Source organism: Carassius auratus, chromosome 34 (assembly GCF_003368295.1).
Source record: "Carassius auratus strain Wakin chromosome 34, ASM336829v1, whole genome shotgun sequence".
Taxonomy (NCBI): domain Eukaryota; kingdom Metazoa; phylum Chordata; class Actinopteri; order Cypriniformes; family Cyprinidae; genus Carassius; species Carassius auratus.
The window spans coordinates 11215783-11231018 of NC_039276.1; the positions used below are offsets into that span (position 1 = coordinate 11215783).

Consider the following 15236-nt stretch of genomic DNA (forward strand, 5'->3'; position numbering starts at 1 on the left):
GGCTCTTGGAGCACTGCATGATGGGGAGGTGAGACGCTCCAGCACTCCCACCGAGACAGTTTCTCTCCCCCGTCTACTCAATTTACCATGTTTAACACCATAAAGGCACATTAATAGACGCATGGGCATCTTGGGAAATGCAATATTCATGTTTCCTCATGTTTGTTTGGGTTTCTCCTGTCGGAAGGGACAAGCTCGCACACAAACAAACAGACAGATGACTTGTCTTGAGGATAGAAAAGAGTGAGCATAAATCTCTGCCTGTCAAAATGACTTTCTTAGATGTGACAGAGTGTTGCAAACATGGTCAGTGTGGCTTTCGGAGTTGTTACGACTCTTAGAAAAAGGGAACTTCATGAAAGAGCCAATCACAACAATGCGATTGTGGCTCAGAGGGATGTGTCCCGAAGTAACCCATGCACTTATTATTTTAGCAGCAGCACATGATGGAATGCAAGCAAGCAGATACGCTCTAAACATCTCTATTACACTTCACTCCTGGCATGGGCGGCAGGAAATGAGGCCCAGATCTCGACTCAGCACTTGGGCTGAACCCATTCTGGTGAAGATGAGAGAACACTACGGTCCACCGGATGAACCAACATTTTCATGTTTTTACAGGCAGTGCTCATTTTTCAAACAGTTATTGTTTTAGTAGTCATTGTGCTATGAGAAAAAAAAAAGACTAATATGTTGTCATGTCATGTTTAATAATTTAAGTATTAATTTGTTCATAAAATGGTATAGTTTTACTGAGAAAAATAACATGCAAAATGACAAAACCCTGTGTCAAACAGTAAACAGATCAAACGATTTCCCAACATTTTGAAAAATATATAACAATTAAACATCTGACCATATCAAAAACATTTTAAATACACTACTGAAGAATTTTATTTTGAAACGGAAATAAGTTGACACTGTTATTCAGCAAGAAGGCATTTAACTGGTCAAAACTGACAGTTAAGAAATGTATCATGTTACAAAAGATCGTCATTGACCAAGTGTGCTTCCAAGCTAATCCGTGTGCACTGGATTGATATTGTGATCAAGATGTCCAATGGCTGCAGGTAGTGGTAGGCTGAGATAATGTTGCCATGGCAACTCAAGTTGGAGCTCAGAGGGTTATTGTCCTTCTGGATTGACAAGGTTTCACAGTTGACCAGGGCACTCGCTGTTCAAGAGCCGACAATCTTTTTTGTGTGTGTCCAAGGAGCTGTCATCACACTCATGTGTATTGTGTAAGCATATGACTCTGAGACATTGATCATTAGATCAGATAAATGATCCAACCTCTTGCCTAACTAACCTTGTCCCTTAAGAGAGCTCCAAATGGGAAATCAATACCATGAGCAAGGTCTCAGTTGTTTCATTAACCATCAAATGAACAGATTATTAGCATAATTGAGTACAGTTCCATGAGGTTAACGTTTAGGCACAATTTGTCTATTTTAGCTCCAATTGATTAACACTTAATCAAGAGGTTGTGATGGAGGATGGTGTATCGCCAACTGTAGTTAACAGTGCCAAGGTGATGCAAGAGGCAAGAGTAAAATGACTAATTCTAGGTCCATTCTCCTCCAAACAGCGCAAGTGTTCCACGTCAAATCAGTGTGATTTATCTAATCAAGTATATTATCAGTGTATTACCCTGAAGACCCTAACAAAGGAATTTTCACATTAAGACTTCGATGTAATGATATTGTTTATGGATCACGCATAATCTTTAGTTTTAATACCATTTGATTGCCATGGACTGACTTCAATTTGATTAAACACAGAGAAGAGGAGATCTGTATGCATTTCCGTCAGTGGGTAACACAAAAGAAGATATTTTGAAGAATGTTTCAACTGTTTTTATCCATACAATACATAAAAACATCTTTGGACCCTGCATGGGGAAAAAAACGACTGGAACATTTTTCAATATATCTTCTTTTGTGTTCACCAGAAGAAAAAAAGCCATAGTGGTTTGGAAAGACATTCTTATTTTAAAGAATGTCTCATCAGTTTTTTTATCCATAATATAAATAATATAAAACTTTGGACCCCATCAACGCTCAATTTATGGACAAAAAAAAAAATGTTTTTTTCCAATATATAATCTTTTGTGTTCCTCAAATGAAAGTCAGTCATACAGGTTTGAGGAGATATTCTTATTTTAAAGGATGTTTCATTTTTTATCCATACTATAAATAAAAAAAGTTTGGACCCCACTGACTTTTATTGTATGGTCAATAAACCCATTGAAACATCTTTCAAAATATCCTTTTTTGTGTTCCACAGAAGAAAGCAAGCTATATAGGATTGGAATGACACAGGGTTGAGTAATTGATGACAGAATTTTCATTTTGGGGCAACTATTGCTTTAAAGACCTGAAGAAATGGAAAGAGAGCAACTGAGCGAGAGAGAGAGATTAAGATCACCTTTCCATTTCACCGGGATGCTGAAATGAAATGGTGATCCCAGGTGTGAGTGTTATGAGCATGGGAGGTGCAGTGGCTGAGTGCTCAGGCATCTCATTGCCATGCACGGCTGGAGCCGTCCCCCGAGAGGCTCGCTGAGAAGAATGAGGGCAATTCAACTGGAAACAGGGCAACAGGGAGGGGGCCCGTCCGGGATCTGATTCCGGCTGAGGATGGGGGAGCCAGGGGAGGGGATTGGCTGGCACTTCCATGCCCAGCCGTAGCTTCAGAACTCCCCTATAGACTTGGGTGCCGGCAGAGACACTGCGCAGGGGGCGTAATCACCAAGCAGACCCCGACGAATGATGACCGGATCAATATGAGGTGACAGGTCTGGGTGGAAAAGCCTGACCTTCCTGGACCCCACGCTGACCCTGCTACACAGTGATTTAAAGAGCATTCAACTTGTCCCCCTGAAGCCCGTTGCATACCTCATTGTGTAACTTTCTGCCTAGCCAAGCCTGGTGTGCCATTGATGTGAGGGGTGTTGCAGTGCACAGAAGGAGCCTCTATTTAAGTGGTTTGGAGGTATTTCTAGAGTTATATAAATCTGTTGAGGCTTAAGATGTATAAAACTTGTTTGACATCTATTCTGGCTGATACAGACAAGCAGATAATTGATTTTGTGTTATGTCTGATATTAATCTTTTTAATTTAAATTTAAGTTTTAGTAATTTGGCTATGTTCACTTGTCATTTGCAAATGAATTTCAGTACTTCAACTTTGCCTTGGTAACTAACTAAAATAAGTAAAATAAGTCTTACATTTAAATTTTATTTCAGCTTTATTTCAATTAGCAAAAAACTATTAATAGTTTTAGTTTTAGTTAACAACAACACTGCCATAAACAACAGAATAGTCAATATACTGTACAGTAGGCCAATATATATTCAACAATATAAAAAAAGTGTAATATCAGCCGATAAATGACATGCTACTATACCGATATATTATATAACCTAGAATAAAATATTCCAAAATTTCAGAATAAGAAGAAAAAATTAAATAAATTTGGAACATGAGCAGAAAAGAAAGAGGAGCAGGATTATGTTCCTACTGCTTGGAGGCGTTTCATATCTGAAATTTTAGATTTTTGCACTGGAGGAGTAGCACACTAACAGACGGGTTGGCTTGGTCCTGCCAATGCTTTGTTCCCATGTCGAGAGCCCTGAGCAACTGTGGGCATCTGTGGCACAGAGGCTGGTCCTGCTGCCATGGGCCGAAGGGTGGAAATGCGGATGGGGATGAGAGGAGAAGGAGGAGGTGGATGGGGAGGGAGATTTAAGCACTGGAGCCCAGCCAAGAGCCAGACAAGAGCACTGAACTCAAACATGCCAAGTGAGCCTCTATGGCTCAACCAGAGCAAAAGAACAGCATTTTACATAACATCAGACTCCACACTGAGGAGAAGAGCTATTGAGAGTTGCTCCCCACTGAGCTCTTATAAATCGATTACCTTGTCATTTGAGTTGCAAAACACGAACACTTTGGAAAAATTAAAGTTGAAGTTTGCAATTTTGGATTCACTAGCTACCAACAGACTGTAAAAACACTGACTGTCTGTAAGGAGGCTTCACGAAGTTGGTTAGACAAACAGTCTTTTGTTGTTTGCAAAAAAAGCTACGGACCAAAGTCAAAATACTATTAATGCATTTTATAAAAATAAAGTTCCTGCTGATGTTCCTCATAAAAATCCTGTAACCACTTAAGTCAAAAATTTTATTTACACACAAAAACCCCACATGATGCAATGAGAATAAGGCTTCCTCTGGCCACTGCCAGACAACGTCTGCAAGACAGAACTCAGCTCAAGCTCAAGCTCACTTCCCTCTTTAGAGGCCTCATAAACAGCAAATATGACGAGTCAGCACTCTGTCGTCCCCAGCAGAGAACATGCAGGCTAAATACCACCTTTCAATTTACTGTCATGCTGGACAAAGTAACTCTTAATTAGTTAACCTATCAAGACAGAGGGCTCATTTTTTGATAAGCTTAATGTTTCACTATCAAGAACTTATATATATGAATATGCATATGTAATACTAAAGCACTACCATCCGACACTTTCACTTTTTTTGTTGCACACTTGAAAACTTTTCAGAAGTGAAACATAAAGTTCATCTCACACATCTAAGGTCATGTATTGTCTGAGCATGTACTGCATTTGAAGAGGAACTTAATTCTTGATGGCCAACAAAACGTCTTCCCTCACACAAACTGAACAGCGAATGCATTTCAGAAAACATCATAGCATCCAATCACACCCACGTTCACATCTCTTTCTGGTGGATTTCGTGGATTCTAACCCCAATGCTTCACATACTTCGTTGTGGACTGTATTTCTGGGTTAATATTTTCTGGCATACTGTGAATGACTTCAGACTTTCCATTTTATAAGGCACATTTTCCTTGGCAGGCAAGTCTGCCCTAAGACTTTGGCCGCTTCTGGGACCTTTGATTCGAGCTCTAGAGAGATGTGCTGCTTCAGTACCAGCCGAGTTTGTGGATAAATAACATGAGCGTGTGTTCTCCTCCCTGCGCATCCGGACGGTAGTGCTTCACCTCAGGGAGCCCACTTTGCCATTTTCCTCTGGCTAAAAACAGCCACACAACAATGCCTGTCATTCACTCGGGCCCCCAACATAGCAGATTTGCTGTCTTGTAGCTTTCTTTATATTTCTGAGTGTGACAAATGTACTCTGACTCAGACATGACCAGATAAACTCTTCTAAACAAAAAAATGAGGTCACAAGGGAACGCACTACTCTCAAATACTGGTTTTAGAGCCGTGTCGATGCAATCAAGATGCACAGAGTATTATCCAGTTCGCCCAGAAGAAGCCCTAAAAGCCCATCAGCACAGTCAAATGCTGGTTGCCAGCTGTCAAAAGGCTGAACTGTACATCAATTTGACCCCGTTACCCCCATCACTAGGCCTCACACACCTGATAGGAAGTAAGAGACCTTTAATAGAACGCTGAGGCTCTTGTAAACACTAGGCCAACTTTCCAAAACATAGGCTGATGGAAGCACCCGTAGTCTAGCAAGCTGCCCTTGGGCTCTAGCTATTTCTGCACGGGGAGATCCTGTGTCAGTGTTCCAATGAGGATAAGACAGCTCAGCCCAAGAGAAACAGCCCAGTCTGCACCACTTGCAAATAAACGGCTGGACACTGTCAAACTCTGGTACTGTTGGCGCAAGAGAAATCATGGCTATTTCTGCCATTCAGTTTGTTCAGAATTCAGAAAAGGAAAGAAATCGGTTATTAAAGTGGCCATTAGGCTTTCAAACATAAGCATGATTCACAACTATTAGCCTAATCTAAAAAAGTCATTTCCCATAGTACATGATATTACAAGATAAATGATAGCACAAGATAAACATGTAAAAGGTAATCAAGGAGAAAAGAGGGGACAGAGTCGACTCATCATTTTTTAAAACCACAAAAATAACGTTCAGCTGAATCCATGTAAATGCTAAGAAAAATACTACAACTGTTTTTGAGAAAATATACATCATCTACACAGCTGCAATATGTGGATCTTCCTGGTCACCTGTTCCTAATCAGCATTTTCAGTTGAATAATCTGTTTCAAAGTTTGTGAAGGCAGAATTAAAGGGCTTAGTGTCAGTAAACACATCCGTTACACATTTAGTCAGAGCTTAGCTATTTTGTTTGAAGTTTCAGAATGTACAGTGACAGGCTTTTAACTGAGCGGCAAAGGGGCGTCTTTACCGCTAAAGCAAAGGCATTGTGGGTTTTTTTCATTCACGTGGTTTTGCAGCTTCTCGTAAACCTGTCTGGCTTCCTGAGCTTTGGTTTCTCTGCCAAATCTGTCTGACCTCTGACAAATTTCTCATGATTTTCCAACATATCACCCCTGTACTCACACATACGTACACTGTATATTCATCTCAGTATAGTTTTATATTGGTTTAACAGTAACAAAGTTGAAATAAGGCAGGATGATATATTAAATATTCACAATAAATTTGCAGTGATTTTTCTGGCGATGTAAAATTCTGCAACAATTGTTGGTTGTTAAGGTTTCAGTAAAATAAAAAGTAAAATGGTGTGTGGAATAAAATATTTATTCTTAATTCAGAATAGAATTTAACAACAAAATAATCTAATTACTTAGCTATAATGCCCAGCCCTAAAATTAAATACATAGAAATCTGCTGTTACCTACACAGTACTAATCTGCAATGGTAGGCTGCACAAAAGGGAGGTGCGACCCCAGCCAATGCTAGCACACCTCTTCCCTTCCCCCTTTAGTTAAAGTGCTGTGGTCTCAGTGGCCTGTGCTTTAAAATAGACCTGACACAAAAACCTCAATTGCTCCGAGAGGTATGGAATGGGCGGAGTGGTCACCGCAGAGGGTATTAGCTGCAGAGAGGTGGACTCAATGGATCAATAATTCAGTCATTAATTCACCTGTTGCTACTAACAGGTTACTACATGTAGCTGGCAAGGTTTCATAAAAATAATAATAATAATAATAGTAATAATTTATTGATAACCCATTAATAATCCTTCCACAATGTTTATTAGAATGGTTATCAAGCAACATATAGTCACAGACAGCAGTGCAGTAATACTGATGTAATGAGGTCACAGATGTGTATTTGTAGAGTATTTTATAATGGCTTCAAAAGCAGCTCACCCAGTCATAATCAAGGACTATCCTTTTTATAAATTTAAATGAAATACATTTAATTTGAAGTAATAAAATTACTAAAACAAAATAAACAAAAAAAACAAAAAAAAAAGCTAAAAACTTCGAAAAAAAAAAAAAAATCACATTCACATTGAAAAAACTAATTTCACATTGATTCTATGTTATTAATCCACTTTTAATTTTAATGAACCCAGCCCAAGGTTATCAGTCTTACTAAAAAGTTCTTTAGTACTGCAGGCTTATTTGGAAAATGCCATGACTATTATTTACGTGTATAAATTAAGAAACCAACAATGAAACAACATAGCTTTTCCAATTAGTAATGCACGTCCAGTTTGTCATCCAATCACAATTGCTTGTGATGTGATTGACAGTTAAGAATAATGCCCCACCTCTCAAAGCCTAATCCTGCTAAGAAGGCGTTCACAGCTGCCCCAGCATTCAAGTAAATCCATTTAAAAGTTGTCCAAAGCTAACTTTTAAGGGCCATCTGCATTTGTACCAGCTGTGGACCGCAGGGAAGGTCTGTTTGCTGGAAAGGTAGAAGTTCCATCCAAACGAAACTTTACACACAGATGTGCAAACAACAACACGGCTTCACACTCGAGCTGTGCACTGTCAGAGAGCAAATATTCACCTTTATACTTACAACAGTAAAGTGTGATTCACTCAACCAAATGCTTATAAAAAGCACATACAAATTATGTACACTAGTGTTCATAAGCTTGAGGTCGGTACAAGTTTTTAAATGTGCTCATCAAGGCTGTGTTTATGTGACAAAACACACAGTCGAAAAAAAATTACACTTTAAAATCATTATTTTCTATTTTAATATGTATTATGTAAAATGTAATTTAATCATGGGATGGCAAAGCTTAATTTTCAGCAGCCATTAATCCAGTCTTTAGATCACATGGTCCTAAACAATAATTTCTTAACATTATCAATGTTGAAAACAGCTATGCTGCTCAATATTTAGTAGACATTTTCAAAGTTAAAAATCAGCATTTATTTGAAATAGAAATGTAACATTTTATAAAACTGTTAGTTCCATTCCTCGATTCTGATTGGTCAGCAGCTGTGTTTTATTCACGATACAGCACAGCTATAACCTCTTCACTCCAACAGTTCTGTTTATCATTGTGCAACATCTTAATAATGAATTTTTATTAGTCTTTTTGTACCACATGCTTTTGAATCGGCACTTGTGATTTTTTTTATAAATAATAGCAATTCAATGGCACGCTTAAATGCCACTTGCAGTTACACAACTGCCATCATTGCCTTTTCATTCATAGTCATTCTATTGGTCACCGAACATCACATGGAAATAAGAGCAGTCGTACTACAGTATGCATAGCAGTGCAGGTTATACAATGTAGTGAGTCTGTTAATTAATCTGCATCCTCCAGCCTTATTGGCGAAGAGCTTCTTTAAGACGCCTCTCTGTAGCCTTTCAATGCCTTGCGCACCAGCCCCCTCCCCCTACACGCATAAACACACACTTTCAGATCACCCAACCAGGTATGAATGCACAAACACAAACTTGCCTTCTAGTTTGCAACTAAACACCTACAGAATTTCAGTAAGTTAGATGTGAACAGAATGGAGCTACACAAAAATCTCCCTTGCGTAAACCCAGATTCACAATTTCAGAACGTGCATGTTTACAGAGCTCACATCCTCTTGTAGAACCTCCTACACACACTCTCTGGTTGAGCAATGGCATTTATGCCAAACAAGAAAACACACTATCACAACACAAACGAAGCGAGGCACACACTCATCTCGCACGTTCTGTTTTTCTCTGCAAATCTATAACCAGCGCTCTTGCCACACTGAGTGAAATAACAACTACAGAGCAAAAAATTCAGAGTTCAACTCACTTGAACATTAATAATACAGGAAGTCCTTGTGAGGGTATTTTTAACCTGAAATTTGACCCATTCTGGCACCCATAGCCTCACTTAATAGAATCAGCAGCTGGGTTTATGTTCATGCTTCATATGCAGTGCCTGCTTTTCAGTTTACTTTTCCACGTTTTTTGCTAGTATCCAGATTTAGATGTAAGGTATGAGTTTGAGCATAAACCAATAAAATAAATTGAATAAAATTTAAATAGAATATATAACTAACAAATAAATAGACAAATAAATAAATATGAATGATTGTGATAATCTCAGGGAGTCACCTTGCTCAGAAACATCAAATGGAAAATAGCCTAAAATTGTTTATGACATAAATAATCCAATTTATGATCGTGATAGTCTCAGATTAAACCATGTTTAGAGTGTGTATATATATATTTATATATATATATATATATATATATATATATATATATATATATATATATATATATATATATATATATATATATATATATATATATATATATATATAAATGTCCCAAATCTGTTCTTTAATTAAATTAATAAATTCTCAGGATAATCTCAGATTGTATATTTTCACACACACACACGCACACACACATGCACGCACGCACACACACATATATAATATATTCCTGTAGCTCAATTGGTAGAGCATTGCAAGGTTGGGGGTTCGAATCCCCCCATGATAGGTAAAAATTAATAGCCTGAATGCACTGTACGTCCATTTGGATAAAAGCGTCTGCTAAATGCATATATTTAAATAAATAAAAAATTATGGCACCCATAGCCTCACTTAATAGAATAAGCAGCTAGGTTTAAATTCCTGCTTCACATGCAGCATCTGTTTTTCAGTTTACTTTTCCACGTTGTCGAGCATTAGGCGCCAGGTAAGGGTTTGAGCTAGTCGCCAGAGGGTAGTTATACTATATGACATGGACTTAGGTTTGAGTCTCTCAGAACTGAGCCATGCATGCTGTGCTTTGCCTTTGGATTGTAATTGACTCCATATGTTGTTTTTATAATTTCTCAACCCCTCGATCGCCAGACCTACAACTGCTAACAAAGTTCATGCATATCTCAGAGCATCCTACCCATGGTTTCTGAGTTCCCTGACTGACCAATTAAATAATAATAATAATAATAATAAAAGTATTCAGAGCAAATCCTTAAATTGTTGTGCTTTGAGGGACTCTCCTTATAATTTTTTTTTTTTTTTTTTCATTAAGTTTCCAAAAGTCATCTCAGGTTAAGGGACGCCATCTAGGTGCACAAAAGTTGTTGTCATGACGACAGGCAGAGAACAGCACAGGTCTGGTCGTCTTTGATATCTCTTATTGTCAGGCAGAGCCATACCATGTCTAATTACTTAAAAGCGTATTTGTAAATACATCACTACAGACATTCATACCATGAAGACTGTTCTGAATACTGTACATGACAGAAATAAAGAGTGTAGGGTATATCCAGAGTTACTGATACTGAATAGTGACAGTTTTCATGAATCATTTTAGTACTTGAAGTAGATGCAGAATTCCATGCCTTGCTTTCTGTGTCAGAGTGTTGAACAATCATCCCTCCCCCCTCACCAAGAACAGCTTCAATAAACAAACCAGGGCTGGACACCAGGGCCAAGGGTTGAACACACCAGAGGACATGCACTAGAACATTTTGTCAGCTTAGCAAAATGTCGAAATGAGACGGAAGAGAGGGATCATCAGATCCACGTTGTTACCCAAAATCCCTTCTTTCATCTACTCTTAGTTTTTGTATGCTTATCTCAGATGGTCCCTTTTATTAGAGACACAGAGCAACTGGAAAATGGCCTGAAACTGTTAAATACATTTTATGATTATGATCTCAGGTTTGTCACCTTTCTTAGAAATATATCAAATGTAAAAATAAAAAGGGCTTACAATTGATTAATAAATAAATACATTCATGGTCACAATCTCAAATCATCCCTTTTCTTAGAAACATATAGCAAACAGAAAACAGCCTGAAATTGTTAAATAAAACCCCCAGAAATAAATAAATATGAAAATGCTCCAGAAATAAACCAATTAAATAAATATTCATGATTTTCTCAGACTGTGCCTTATATTAGAGTGTAAAAATTGTTTTTTAAATCAAATAAAATCAACCCTTTTATACAGCATGCATAAGATGGAAAGTATGTGAATATATATTATCCAAATTCCTCTTGTATTACAAAACAAGAGTCATTATTCTATTGAATCACACACTGACATGCATGAAGCCACCCTCAGCGCAAACACATATCTATATGGCATGATATATAAAAGAGAGTGTGTCGATAAGGAATAAGAAATGACAAACTATGCACCACATCAATCATTCCGTTTAGTCTGGCAATACAGAACTCACACCTGGATCCGTCAGTGCAGTGAAGGGTATCATTAAAACGACACACTCTCTTTGCCGCCACACAGGACCGGTGACAGACCCTGACCCAACAGTAACTCAATATGTCCATGATCTGAATGTGCTGTGTCTCTTTAACGGTTTGTCACTAAAGCAGGATTGAACATTTGATCACCTGGGGCCGACAGCAATGTAGACCACAGGGGCATTCCTGAGTCCCTTGGGTTTAGCCTGGGACAGATGAGGCCAGTTTGGGACTGAATCCATCCCACTTCCTGGGCTAAAGCTCTGGGGGTATCTTTCAAGGGTTTACCAGATAATTCCTTCAGCAAGGTGTCCAGTCTCTGGCAAGTCCCATCAATAATTCACTAACCCCAGCCCACCTGTGTGAAGCTCCTCTGAGCAGAAGGGGTCTAAACTTTACTTCCCGATCCACATGGACAGCAGGGCCCAGTTGTGTGGCTATAGAGACTCTTTTAATGGAATCCTCCAGCACAACCATAAAGCAGAGGTGATAGGCAGATACGCTGTCCTATGATTATTGGGTCCCATTATTGAGCCCTCTATCTGTCTGATTGCAATCACTGAGCCATGGATGAAATCCTTCAATACTCTTCAGATAGGGAATAGAATTCACAAAGTCAAGGAATCAAACTGAAGCTTTTATTTTTTATCAGAGTATGTCCAATATGCTCTTGAATATATCAGTAGCCAACATTCAAAAGTTTGGGGTTGGTAAGATGTCAATATGTTTCCATAAAATTTCTTATGCGAACCGAGTCTGCATTTTCATTTATCAAAAATTCAGTGAAAACAGCAATATTGTGAAATATTACTGCAATTTAAAATCACTATATTTTAATATATTGTAAAATGTAATTTATCCCTGTGATGGCAAAGCTGAATTTTCAGCAGCCATTGCTCCAGTCTTCAGTGTCACATGATCCTTCAGAAAATCATTATAATATGCTGATTTGGTACTCAAACATAACTTTTTATTATCAGTGTTGAAAACATTTACAATTTGTATGATTGTTTTTTAAGATTATTTGACGAATAGAAAGTTCAAAAGAACAGCATTTATTTAAATTATAACACTTTTGTCTCATTATAAATGCCTATGCTGTCACTTTTGATCAACTTAATGCATCCCTTTTTTTAATTAAAAAAAAAAGATTCTCAGATTTTAATCGTACAGTGTATATAGCTCAAATGAAAACAAAGATTTGGATCTAAAATGATCTAAATTAATACATTTGAAAAGATGTCATGAACATTAACAGTTACATAACAACAATATAAACTGAGATTTGAACATGAAAAACACGCTAAAACGTATCTTTTTTTATTGTATTACGACAACGTAAGGTGCTGCTTCTGTGCTGTCTGTGCAAAACTCACCTCCACAATGCTAGGGTGTTCAGGGTGGTTGCCAGGGATTTGGTTGCGGTTGCTAAGGATGTTCTAAGAGGCTTGTAGCATGTTGCTATGCAGTTGATAAGGTGTTCTAAGTGGTTGCTAGGTGGTTACATACTGACCCAAGACATAAGAGACCATCTCAAAGACAAAGATCTTTTATTCTGTGTAAATCTAAGGGCTTTTTTCCCACCCATTTTATGGTCCTCCAGGTGAATACCGTAAATCTGTTCACATAGTACAACTCTGCTGAACAAGCCACCCAATTTGAGGCATCACTCAAATGCTTGACCATAAAAATGAGGAATAATGAAAGTTAATGGTCGCTTACTGAGCACCACTAAATTCCATTTGTGGCCAACATGAACTACAGTATCAGCTGGAATAGTATTGTTTACTACTAGTGTTTTGGACAATACAAACATACACTCACTTTAACTTTAGGTCTTTTAACCGCAGTAAGAGCATTAAATAACATCATCTCTCTGGCAGAATTGCCTTGAGCAGCAGTGGCTGCCTCACAGTTTAAGGCTGAGTGACCAACATTTGCACTGTGTAGAGTCACACAGATCAGGACACAGTTACTGTATCAAAGTACACCCACACACACACACACAAACACACACGCACACACTCATAGGGGATCCTACCTCCACCCACAATTACACACACACAAATGCACATCGACCTCCACATCACTCTCTCTGCGAACAAATGCCTTCGCTGTCAGTTGTGGCCAGGTCCGCCGTAATTGAAAACAACAGCCACGGAACAGCCCACAGACATGGCACACCAAGCCAGGAGCCTGTCACTACTGACAGCCAGCCATCAATTCAATACCAATGCCTGTTCCTTGAGGAGCGGATGACATCCACGAACACCACCCCTGCAACACCCCGGCGCACACACACAAACACTTGCCTCCCGCCCCCTCGCTGTCCTTCCTCCACCACTTGAGTCTCTGATTCCTACCCCAGTTTGTCACCACAGTAACCCCACTCACCGGGAAGCCTGTCATCGCTTCGGAGATGCACGTGCCATCGGCAAACGCACACATACACGCTTAAACTCCCTTGCGTTCATGCATGCATGCCGAACGAGGGGGATCAAACTTTTTCGAGAGTGGAACAGGGGCCGCTCAGAGACCTCCGACTCCCTTCCCTCGCACACACTTCTCTCACAGCATGTCAATATTTAACCCAGAAAAAAAAACACTTTGTCTGTTTTTAAAATAAATGATCTTTTCTAAAAACACCTCTATACAATTCTACACACACTTTGTGAACCTGAAAAACTGTTTAACTCTGTTGAGACACTTCAAATCCCTTTATTGAACATTTATATTGTGTATAGCACTTAATGTTCATTTTAAACTGAAAGAACACCATAGGAAAAAAAATCACACTATGTTTTTTTATCACGTCTTTGGCCACCTGCATTGCACGATTGTTATAGAAGGCTGGACTGCATCAGAATTGTCATTTGCCTAACACTACAGTGACAGCTGAACAAGATGCACAGAGCAGAGACAAACAAGCAAGACGGAGGCATTCAAAGAAGAAGAGGAAAAAGAACAGCGAGAAAAAGCAAAAGATGATCAAATATACACAGACCTTACCAGGAGCTGCAGAGCGACAGAAACTGTCTTCCTTATACAGTCCTCTCTGTCTGTCTGTCTCTCTCTCTCTGTGACTCCCTCCCCTCTCAGCTCCTCTCAGCTGCTCAGGGCAGTTCTCAGCAAATGAATGGGAGCTTACAGAGAACTGTTGTACTTGCAAATGACTTACCACGGTCACATGATCTGTTAAATGTAGGGTGGGCCGGTGGGTGGAGGCTTCATGAGCAAGAGAAGACAATATACTCTAAGCTTTAACAGCATGCATCGAATTACACGGGGCCCCTCGTGGGAGGTTTCCGACATCTCTGAGCCCAGGGAGTGGAGAAACGCTAGAGTACCTCCCCGTTTAAAGGGTAAGAGCGAAAGAGAGATAGAGAGAGAGAGAGAGTGAGAGAGAGAGAGAGACAGTAGGTACATTTCCTCACAAAAAGTGCCCTACTTTACAAAAGTTTAGAAAAGCATGTAAATATTTTTGTTAAATTAATGTTTTAAAAGTAAATAATAATTTATATTACAAATATGATTAGCCTACATATTATGATTATTATCCTTATAATCGTTATTATTATTATTATTATTATTATTATTATTAAACATTTCATGCTGTATTTTAGTCTTAGATTCGTATTTGATCTACTGTATTTATCACAAATTGAAAACATAAAAATTTGGTTTTATTAACCTAAAGTAATTATCTGTAGACATTTAACATAATAAGAAATAGAATCAAGCATTTAGATTTTGTGCCTGCATTAAAAGAAGTTTCGGTAAGAAAACGT

General features: G+C 38.5%; 1 protein-coding gene across 3 annotated transcripts in view; it reads right to left on the reverse strand.

Moving 5' to 3' along the window:
• Positions 1 to 14762, reverse strand: part of LOC113053170 (Krueppel-like factor 12) — a 37722-nt gene extending 22960 nt beyond the window's left edge. The window contains exon 1 of one of the 3 annotated variants that reach the window (XM_026217964.1): positions 14627 to 14762. The gene's annotated coding sequence lies outside the window, so the exon portion shown is untranslated. The other 2 variants (XM_026217965.1, XM_026217963.1) reach the window with 2 other exon arrangements.
• Positions 14763 to 15236: the final 474 nt, after the last annotated feature.